The sequence below is a fragment of the Eucyclogobius newberryi genome, unplaced genomic scaffold (genome assembly GCF_026437365.1).
Source record: "Eucyclogobius newberryi isolate DKJ021-1_F unplaced genomic scaffold, fEucNew1.0.hap1 SCAF_133, whole genome shotgun sequence".
NCBI lineage: Eukaryota > Metazoa > Chordata > Actinopteri > Gobiiformes > Gobiidae > Eucyclogobius > Eucyclogobius newberryi.
In genome coordinates, this window is record NW_027315761.1 from 56,484 (window position 1) to 69,703 (window position 13,220).

The following is a 13,220-nucleotide window of genomic DNA, read 5'->3' on the forward strand; positions in this document are numbered from 1 at the left end:
ACACTAACACTAACCCTAACTCTAACTCTAACTCTAACACTAACACTAACTCTAACCCTAACACTAACTCTAACACTAACCCTAACTCTAACCCTAACACTAACTCTAACCCTAACTCTAACTCTCACCCTAACACTAACTCTAACACTAACTCTAACACTAACACTAACCCTAACTCTAACTCTAACACTAACACTAACTCTAACCCTAACACTAACTCTAACCCTAACTCTAACTCTCACCCTAACACTAACTCTAACCCTAACACTAACACTAACTCTAACCCTAACTCTAACTCTAACTCTAACACTAACCCTAACACTAACTCTAGCACTAACCCTAACCCTAACCCTAACTCTAACACTAACTCTAACTCTCACCCTAACTCTAACTCTAACACTAACACTAACTCTAACTCTCACCCTAACACTAACCCTAACTCTAACCCTAACACTAACTCTAACCCTAACTCTAACTCTCACCCTAACACTAACTCTAACACTAACTCTAACACTAACACTAACACTAACCCTAACTCTAACTCTAACACTAACACTAACACTAACTCTAACCCTAACTCTAACTCTAACACTAACACTAACACTAACCCTAACTCTAACCCTAACACTAACTCTAACCCTAACTCTAACTCTCACCCTAACACTAACTCTAACACTAACACTAACACTAACACTAACCCTAACTCTAACTCTAACACTAACACTAACACTAACTCTAACCCTAACTCTAACTCTAACACTAACACTAACACTAAGACTAACTCTAACCCTAACACTAACTCTAACACTAACACTAACACTAACTCTAACCCTAACTCTAACTCTAACACTAACACTAACACTAACACTAACTCTAACCCTAACTCTAACCCTAACCCTAACTCTAACCCTAACTCTAACTCTAACACTAACCCTAACTCTAACCCTAACACTAACTCTAACCCTAACTCTAACTCTCACCCTAACACTAACTCTAACACTAACTCTAACACTAACACTAACCCTAACTCTAACTCTAACTCTAACACTAACACTAACTCTAACCCTAACACTAACTCTAACACTAACCCTAACTCTAACCCTAACACTAACTCTAACCCTAACTCTAACTCTCACCCTAACACTAACTCTAACACTAACTCTAACACTAACACTAACCCTAACTCTAACTCTAACACTAACACTAACTCTAACCCTAACACTAACTCTAACCCTAACTCTAACTCTCACCCTAACACTAACTCTAACACTAACTCTAACACTAACACTAACCCTAACTCTAACACTAACTCTAACACTAACACTAACACTAACCCTAACTCTAACTCTAACACTAACACTAACACTAACTCTAACCCTAACTCTAACTCTAACACTAACACTAACACTAACTCTAACCCTAACTCTAACCCTAACCCTAACTCTAACCCTAACTCTAACTCTAACCCTAACTCTAACCCTAACTCTAACCCTAACACTAACTCTAACCCTAACTCTAACTCTCACCCTAACACTAACTCTAACACTAACTCTAACACTAACACTAACACTAACCCTAACTCTAACACTAACACTAACTCTAACCCTAACTCTAACTCTAACACTAACACTAACACTAACACTAACTCTAACCCTAACACTAACTCTAACACTAACCCTAACACTAACTCTAACCCTAACTCTAACTCTAACACTAACACTAACTCTAACCCTAACTCTAACTCTAACTCTAACACTAACACTAACTCTAACACTAACACTAACCCTAACTCTAACCCTAACTCTAACTCTAACCCTAACTCTAACCCTAACTCTAACCCTAACACTAACTCTAACCCTAACTCTAACTCTCACCCTAACACTAACTCTAACACTAACTCTCTAACACTAACACTAACACTAACCCTAACTCTAACTCTAACTCTAACTCTAACACTAACACTAACACTAACACTAACTCTAACCCTAACTCTAACTCTAACACTAACACTAACTCTAACCCTAACACTAACTCTAACACTAACACTAACCCTAACCCTAACTCTAACTCTAACACTAACACTAACTCTAACCCTAACTCTAACTCTAACACTAACTCTAACCCTAACACTAACTCTAACACTAACCCTAACCCTAACTCTAACCCTAACTCTAACTCTAACCCTAACTCTAACCCTAACTCTAACTCTAACACTAACTCTAACCCTAACACTAACTCTAACCCTAACACTAACTCTAACACTAACACTAACCCTAACTCTAACCCTAACCCTAACACTAACACTAACACTAACTCTAACCCTAACACTAACTCTAACACTAACACTAACCCTGACACTAACTCTAACCCTAACCCTAACTCTAACCCTAACTCTAACTCTAACACTAACACTAACACTAACTCTAACTCTCACCCTAACTCTAACTCTAACACTAACACTAACATTAACTCTCACCCTAACACTAACACTAACACTAACACTAACTCTAACCCTAACACTAACACTAACACTAACTCTAACCCTAACTCTAACTCTAACACTAACACTAACACTAACTCTAACTCTCACCCTAACTCTAACTCTAACACTAACACTAACACTTACTCTAACCCTAACTCTAACCCTAACTCTAACTCTAACTCTAACCCTAACTCTAACCCTAACTCTAACTCTAACACTAACACTAACACTAACTCTAACCCTAACACTAACTCTAACACTAACACTAACCCTAACACTAACTCTAACCCTAACTCTAACCCTAACTCTAACTCTAACACTAACACTAACTCTCACCCTAACTCTAACTCTAACACTAACACTAACTCTAACTCTCACCCTAACACTAACACTAACACTAACTCTAACCCTAACACTAACTCTAACACTAACACCATCACTAACTCTAACCCTAACTCTAACTAACACTAACACTAACTCTAACCCTAACACTAACTCTAACACTATCACTAACTCTAACCCTAACTCTAACTAACACTAACACTAACACTAACACTAACTCTAACCCTAACTCTAACTCTAACACTAACACTAACTCTAACCCTAACCCTAACACTAACTCTAACACTAACACTAACACTAACACTAACCCTAACCCTAACTCTAACCCTAACCGTAACTCTAACTCTAACCCTAACTCTAACCCTAACTCTAACTCTGACACTAACACTAACACTAACACTAACACTAACTCTAACTCTCACCCTAACACTAACACTAACTCTAACCCTAACACTAACACTAACACTAACTCTAACCCTAACTCTAACTCTAACACTAACACTAACACTAACTCTAACCCTAACTCTAACTCTAACACTAACACTAACCCTAACCCTAACCCTAACTCTAACCCTAACCGTAACTCTAACTCTAACCCTAACTCTAACCCTAACTCTAACTCTGACACTAACACTAACACTAACACTAACTCTAACCCTAACACTAACTCTAACACTAACACTAACCCTAACACTAACTCTAACCCTAACTCTAACCCTAACTCTAACTCTAACTCTAACACTTACACTAACACTAACTCTAACTCTCACCCTAACTCTAACTCTAACACTAACACCAACACTAACTCTAACTCTCACCCTAACACTAACACTAACACTAACCCTAACACTAACACTAACTCTAACCCTAACTCTAACTCTAACACTAACACTAACTCTAACTCTCACCCTAACACTAACTCTAACCCTAACCCTAACCCTAACTCTAACCCTAACTCTAACACTAACACTTACTCTAACTCTAACTCTAACCCTAACTCTAACTCTAACACTAACACTAACTCTAACTCTAACTCTAACCCTAACCCTAACTCTAACCCTAACCCTAACTCTAACCCTAACTCTAACCCTAACACTAACTCTAACCCTGACTCTAACTCTAACCCTAACACTAACTCTAACACTAACTCTAACACTAACACTAACCCTAACACTAACTCTAACCCTAACTCTAACCCTAACTCTAACTCTAACCCTAACCCTAACTCTAACCCTAACACTAACTCTAACCCTGACTCTAACTCTCACCCTAACACTAACTCTAACACTAACTCCAACACTAACACTAACTCTAACCCTAACTCTAACTCTAACACTAACACTAACACTAACTCTAACTCTAACTCTAACCCTAACCCTAACTCTAACCCTAACCCTAACTCTAACCCTAACACTAACTCTAACCCTGACTCTAACTCTCACCCTAACACTAACTCTAACCCTAACTCTAACTCTAACACTAACACTAACTCTAACTCTCACCCTAACACTAACACTAACACTAACTCTAACCCTAACACTAACTCTAACACTAACACTATCACTAACTCTAACCCTAACTCTAACTAACACTAACACTAACACTAACTCTAACCCTAACACTAACTCTAACACTATCACTAACTCTAACCCTAACTCTAACTAACACTAACACTAACACTAACTCTAACCCTAACTCTAACTCTAACACTAACACTAACTCTAACCCTAACACTAACTCTAACACTAACACTAACACTAACCCTAACCCTAACTCTAACCCTAACCGTAACTCTAACTCTAACCCTAACTCTAACCCTAACTCTAACTCTGACACTAACACTAACACTAACACTAACTCTAACTCTCACCCTAACACTAACACTAACACTAACTCTAACCCTAACACTAACACTAACACTAACTCTAACCCTAACTCTCACCCTAACACTAACACTAACTCTAACACTAACACTAACACTAACTCTAACCCTAACTCTAACTAACACTAACACTAACACTAACACTAACACTAACTCTAACCCTAACTCTAACTCTAACACTAACACTAACCCTAACCCTAACTCTAACCCTAACCGTAACTCTAACTCTAACCCTAACTCTAACCCTAACTCTAACTCTGACACTAACACTAACACTAACACTAACTCTAACCCTAACACTAACTCTAACACTAACCCTAACACTAACTCTAACCCTAACTCTAACCCTAACTCTAACTCTAACTCTAACACTTACACTAACTCTAACTCTCACCCTAACTCTAACTCTAACACTAACACCAACACTAACTCTAACTCTCACCCTAACACTAACACTAACACTAACTCTAACCCTAACTCTAACTCTAACACTAACACTAACACTAACTCTAACTCTCACCCTAACTCTAACTCTAACTCTAACACTAACACTAACACTAACACTAACTCTAACCCTAACACTAACTCTAACACTAACACTAACCCTAACCCTAACTCTAACCCTAACTCTAACACTAACACTTACTCTAACTCTAACCCTAACTCTAACTCTAACAATAACACTAACTCTAACTCTAACCCTAACTCTAACCCTAACCCTAACTCTAACCCTAACTCTAACCCTAACACTAACTCTAACCCTGACTCTAACTCTCACCCTAACACTAACTCTAACACTAACTCTAACACTAACACTAACTCTAACCCTAACTCTAACTCTAACACTAACACTAACACTAACTCTAACTCTAACCCTAACACTAACTCTAACACTAACACTAACCCTAACACTAACTCTAACCCTAACACTAACTCTAACCCTAACCCTAACCCTAACTCTAACCCTAACTCTAACACTAACACTTACTCTAACTCTAACTCTAACCCTAACTCTAACTCTAACACTAACACTAACTCTAACTCTAACTCTAACTCTAACCCTAACCCTAACTCTAACCCTAACCCTAACTCTAACCCTAACTCTAACCCTAACACTAACTCTAACCCTGACTCTAACTCTAACCCTAACACTAACTCTAACACTAACTCTAACACTAACACTAACCCTAACACTAACTCTAACCCTAACTCTAACCCTAACTCTAACTCTAACCCTAACCCTAACTCTAACCCTAACTCTAACCCTAACACTAACTCTAACCCTGACTCTAACTCTCACCCTAACACTAACTCTAACTCTAACTCCAACACTAACACTAACTCTAACCCTAACTCTAACTCTAACACTAACACTAACACTAACTCTAACTCTAACTCTAACCCTAACCCTAACTCTAACCCTAACCCTAACTCTAACCCTAACACTAACTCTAACCCTGACTCTAACTCTCACCCTAACACTAACTCTAACCCTAACTCTAACTCTAACACTAACACTAACTCTAACTCTCACCCTAACACTAACACTAACACTAACTCTAACCCTAACACTAACTCTAACACTAACACTATCACTAACTCTAACCCTAACTCTAACTAACACTAACACTAACACTAACACTAACTCTAACCCTAACACTAACTCTAACACTATCACTAACTCTAACCCTAACTCTAACTAACACTAACACTAACACTAACTCTAACCCTAACTCTAACTCTAACACTAACACTAACTCTAACCCTAACACTAACTCTAACACTAACACTAACACTAACACTAACCCTAACCCTAACTCTAACCCTAACCGTAACTCTAACTCTAACCCTAACTCTAACCCTAACTCTAACTCTGACACTAACACTAACACTAACACTAACTCTAACTCTCACCCTAACACTAACACTAACACTAACTCTAACCCTAACACTAACACTAACACTAACTCTAACCCTAACTCTAACTCTAACACTAACACTAACACTAACACTAACTCCAACCCTAACACTAACTCTAACACTAACACTAACACTAACTCTAACCCTAACTCTAACTAACACTAACACTAACACTAACACTAACTCTAACCCTAACTCTAACTCTAACACTAACACTAACCCTAACCCTAACTCTAACCCTAACCGTAACTCTAACTCTAACCCTAACTCTAACCCTAACTCTAACTCTGACACTAACACTAACACTAACACTAACTCTAACCCTAACACTAACTCTAACACTAACCCTAACACTAACTCTAACCCTAACTCTAACCCTAACTCTAACTCTAACTCTAACACTTACACTAACTCTAACTCTCACCCTAACTCTAACTCTAACACTAACACCAACACTAACTCTAACTCTCACCCTAACACTAACACTAACACTAACTCTAACCCTAACTCTAACTCTAACACTAACACTAACACTAACTCTAACTCTCACCCTAACTCTAACTCTAACTCTAACACTAACACTAACACTAACACTAACTCTAACCCTAACACTAACTCTAACACTAACACTAACCCTAACCCTAACTCTAACCCTAACTCTAACACTAACACTTACTCTAACTCTAACTCTAACCCTAACTCTAACTCTAACAATAACACTAACTCTAACTCTAACCCTAACTCTAACCCTAACCCTAACTCTAACCCTAACTCTAACCCTAACACTAACTCTAACCCTGACTCTAACTCTCACCCTAACACTAACTCTAACACTAACTCTAACACTAACACTAACTCTAACCCTAACTCTAACTCTAACACTAACACTAACACTAACTCTAACTCTAACCCTAACACTAACTCTAACACTAACACTAACCCTAACACTAACTCTAACCCTAACACTAACTCTAACACTAACACTAACCCTAACTCTAACCCTAACTCTAACACTAACACTTACTCTAACCCTAACTCTAACCCTAACTCTAACTCTAACCCTAACTCTAACCCTAACTCTTACTCTAACACTAACACTAACTCTAACCCTAACACTAACTCTAACACTAACACTAACCCTAACACTAACTCTAACACTAACTCTAACCCTAACTCTAACCCTAACTCTAACTCTAACTCTAACACTTACACTAACTCTAACTCTCACCCTAACTCTAACTCTAACACTAACACCAACACTAACTCTAACTCTCACCCTAACACTAACACTAACACTAACTCTAACCCTAACTCTAACTCTAACACTAACACTAACACTAACTCTAACTCTCACCCTAACTCTAACTCTAACTCTAACACTAACACTAACACTAACACTAACTCTAACCCTAACACTAACTCTAACACTAACACTAACCCTAACCCTAACTCTAACCCTAACTCTAACACTAACACTTACTCTAACTCTAACTCTAACCCTAACTCTAACTCTAACAATAACACTAACTCTAACTCTAACCCTAACTCTAACCCTAACCCTAACTCTAACCCTAACTCTAACCCTAACACTAACTCTAACCCTGACTCTAACTCTCACCCTAACACTAACTCTAACACTAACTCTAACACTAACACTAACTCTAACCCTAACTCTAACTCTAACACTAACACTAACACTAACTCTAACTCTAACCCTAACACTAACTCTAACACTAACACTAACCCTAACACTAACTCTAACCCTAACACTAACACTAACTCTAACACTAACACTAACCCTAACTCTAACCCTAACTCTAACACTAACACTTACTCTAACCCTAACTCTAACCCTAACTCTAACTCTAACCCTAACTCTAACCCTAACTCTTACTCTAACACTAACACTAACTCTAACCCTAACACTAACTCTAACACTAACACTAACCCTAACACTAACTCTAACCCTAACTCTAACCCTAACTCTAACACTAACACTAACTCTCACCCTAACTCTAACTCTAACACTAACACTAACACTAACTCTAACTCTCACCCTAACACTAACTCTAACACTAACTCTAACCCTAACACTAACACTAACACTAACTCTAACCCTAACACTAACACTAACACTAACTCTAACCCTAACTCTAACTCTAACACTAACACTAACACTAACACTAACTCCAACCCTAACACTAACTCTAACACTAACACTAACACTAACTCTAACCCTAACTCTAACTAACACTAACACTAACACTAACACTAACACTAACTCTAACCCTAACTCTAACTCTAACACTAACACTAACCCTAACCCTAACCCTAACTCTAACCCTAACCGTAACTCTAACTCTAACCCTAACTCTAACCCTAACTCTAACTCTGACACTAACACTAACACTAACACTAACTCTAACCCTAACACTAACTCTAACACTAACCCTAACACTAACTCTAACCCTAACTCTAACCCTAACTCTAACTCTAACTCTAACACTTACACTAACTCTAACTCTCACCCTAACTCTAACTCTAACACTAACACCAACACTAACTCTAACTCTCACCCTAACACTAACACTAACACTAACTCTAACCCTAACTCTAACTCTAACACTAACACTAACACTAACTCTAACTCTCACCCTAACTCTAACTCTAACTCTAACACTAACACTAACACTAACTCTAACCCTAACACTAACTCTAACACTAACACTAACCCTAACCCTAACTCTAACCCTAACTCTAACACTAACACTTACTCTAACTCTAACTCTAACCCTAACTCTAACTCTAACAATAACACTAACTCTAACTCTAACCCTAACTCTAACCCTAACCCTAACTCTAACCCTAACTCTAACCCTAACACTAACTCTAACCCTGACTCTAACTCTCACCCTAACACTAACTCTAACACTAACTCTAACACTAACACTAACTCTAACCCTAACTCTAACTCTAACACTAACACTAACACTAACTCTAACTCTAACCCTAACACTAACTCTAGCACTAACACTAACCCTAACACTAACTCTAACCCTAACACTAACTCTAACACTAACACTAACCCTAACTCTAACCCTAACTCTAACACTAACACTTACTCTAACCCTAACTCTAACCCTAACTCTAACTCTAACCCTAACTCTAACCCTAACTCTTACTCTAACACTAACACTAACTCTAACCCTAACACTAACACTAACACTAACCCTAACACTAACTCTAACCCTAACTCTAACCCTAACTCTAACACTAACACTAACTCTCACCCTAACTCTAACTCTAACACTAACACTAACACTAACTCTAACTCTCACCCTAACACTAACTCTAACACTAACTCTAACCCTAACACTAACACTAACACTAACACTAGCTCTAACCCTAACTCTAACACTAACACTAACTCTAACCCTAACACTAACTCTAAAACTAACACTAACACTAACTCTAACCCTAACTCTAACTAACACTAACACTAACACTAACACTAACACTAACTCTAACCCTAACTCTAACCCTAACTCTAACTCTAACTCTGACACTAACACTAACACTAACATTAACACTAACACTAACTCTAACCCTAACACTAACTCTAACACTAACACTAACCCTAACACTAACTCTAACCCTAACTCTAACCCTAACTCTAACTCTAACTCTAACACTTACACTAACACTAACTCTAACTCTCACCCTAACTCTAACTCTAACACTAACACCAACACTAACTCTAACTCTCACCCTAACACTAACACTAACACTAACCCTAACACTAACACTAACTCTAACCCTAACTCTAACTCTAACACTAACACTAACTCTAACTCTCACCCTAACACTAACTCTAACCCTAACCCTAACCCTAACTCTAACCCTAACTCTAACACTAACACTTACTCTAACTCTAACTCTAACTCTAACCCTAACTCTAACACTAACACTAACTCTAACTCTAACTCTAACCCTAACCCTAACCCTAACTCTAACCCTAACCCTAACTCTAACCCTAACTCTAACCCTAACACTAACTCTAACCCTGACTCTAACTCTAACCCTAACACTAACTCTAACACTAACTCTAACACTAACACTAACCCTAACACTAACTCTAACCCTAACTCTAACCCTAACTCTAACTCTAACCCTAACCCTAACTCTAACCCTAACTCTAACCCTAACACTAACTCTAACCCTGACTCTAACTCTCACCCTAACACTAACTCTAACACTAACTCCAACACTAACACTAACTCTAACCCTAACTCTAACTCTAACACTAACACTAACACTAACTCTAACTCTAACCCTAACCCTAACTCTAACCCTAACCCTAACTCTAACCCTAACTCTAACCCTAACACTAACTCTAACCCTGACTCTAACTCTCACCCTAACACTAACTCTAACCCTAACTCTAACTCTAACACTAACACTAACTCTAACTCTCACCCTAACACTAACACTAACACTAACTCTAACCCTAACACTAACTCTAACACTAACACTATCACTAACTCTAACCCTAACTCTAACTAACACTAACACTAACACTAACACTAACTCTAACCCTAACACTAACTCTAACACTATCACTAACTCTAACCCTAACTCTAACTAACACTAACACTAACACTAACTCTAACCCTAACTCTAACTCTAACACTAACACTAACTCTAACCCTAACACTAACTCTAACACTAACACTAACACTAACACTAACCCTAACCCTAACTCTAACCCTAACCGTAACTCTAACTCTAACCCTAACTCTAACCCTAACTCTAACTCTGACACTAACACTAACACTAACACTAACTCTAACTGTCACCCTAACACTAACACTAACACTAACTCTAACCCTAACACTAACACTAACACTAACTCTAACCCTAACTCTAACTCTAACACTAACACTAACACTAACTCCAACCCTAACACTAACTCTAACACTAACACTAACACTAACTCTAACCCTAACTCTAACTAACACTAACACTAACTCTAACACTAACACTAACACTAACCCTAACCCTAACTCTAACCCTAACCGTAACTCTAACTCTAACCCTAACTCTAACCCTAACACTAACACTAACACTAACTCTAACCCTAACACTAACACTAACACTAACACTAACTCTAACCCTAACACTAACTCTAACACTAACCCTAACACTAACTCTAACCCTAACTCTAACCCTAACTCTAACTCTAACTCTAACACTTACACTAACTCTAACTCTCACCCTAACTCTAACTCTAACACTAACACCAACACTAACTCTAACTCTCACCCTAACACTAACACTAACACTAACTCTAACCCTAACTCTAACTCTAACACTAACACTAACACTAACTCTAACTCTCACCCTAACTCTAACTCTAACTCTAACACTAACACTAACACTTACACTAACTCTAACCCTAACACTAACTCTAACACTAACACTAACCCTAACCCTAACTCTAACCCTAACTCTAACACTAACACTTACTCTAACTCTTACTCTAACCCTAACTCTAACTCTAACAATAACACTAACTCTAACTCTAACTCTAACCCTAACTCTAACCCTAACCCTAACTCTAACCCTACCTCTAACCCTAACACTAACTCTAACCCTGACTCTAACTCTCACCCTAACACTAACTCTAACACTAACTCTAACACTAACACTAACTCTAACCCTAACTCTAACTCTAACACTAACACTAACACTAACTCTAACTCTAACCCTAACACTAACTCTAACACTAACACTAACCCTAACACTAACTCTAACCCTAACACTAACTCTAACACTAACACTAACCCTAACTCTAACCCTAACTCTAACACTAACACTTACTCTAACCCTAACTCTAACCCTAACTCTAACTCTAACCCTAACTCTAACCCTAACTCTTACTCTAACACTAACACTAACTCTAACCCTAACACTAACTCTAACACTAACACTAACCCTAACACTAACTCTAACCCTAACTCTAACCCTAACTCTAACACTAACACTAACTCTCACCCTAACTCTAACTCTAACACTAACACTAACACTAACTCTAACTCTCACCCTAACACTAACTCTAACACTAACTCTAACCCTAACACTAACACTAACACTAACTCTAACCCTAACTCTAACACTAACACTAACTCTAACCCTAACACTAACTCTAACACTAACACTAACACTAACACTAACTCTAACCCTAACTCTAACTAACACTAACACTAACACTAACACTAACTCTAACTCTAACCCTAACTCTAACTCTAACACTAACACTAACACTAACCCTAACTCTAACCCTAACCGTAACTCTAACCCTAACTCTAACCCTAACTCTAACTCTGACACTAACACTAACACTAACACTAACACTAACTCTAACCCTAACTCTAACCCTAACACTAACTCTAACACTAACACTAACCCTAACCCTAACTCTAACACTAACTCTAACCCTAACTCTAACACTAACACTGACCCTAACACTAACTCTAACCCTAACTCTAACTCTAACTCTAACTCTAACACTTACACTAACACTAACTCTAACTC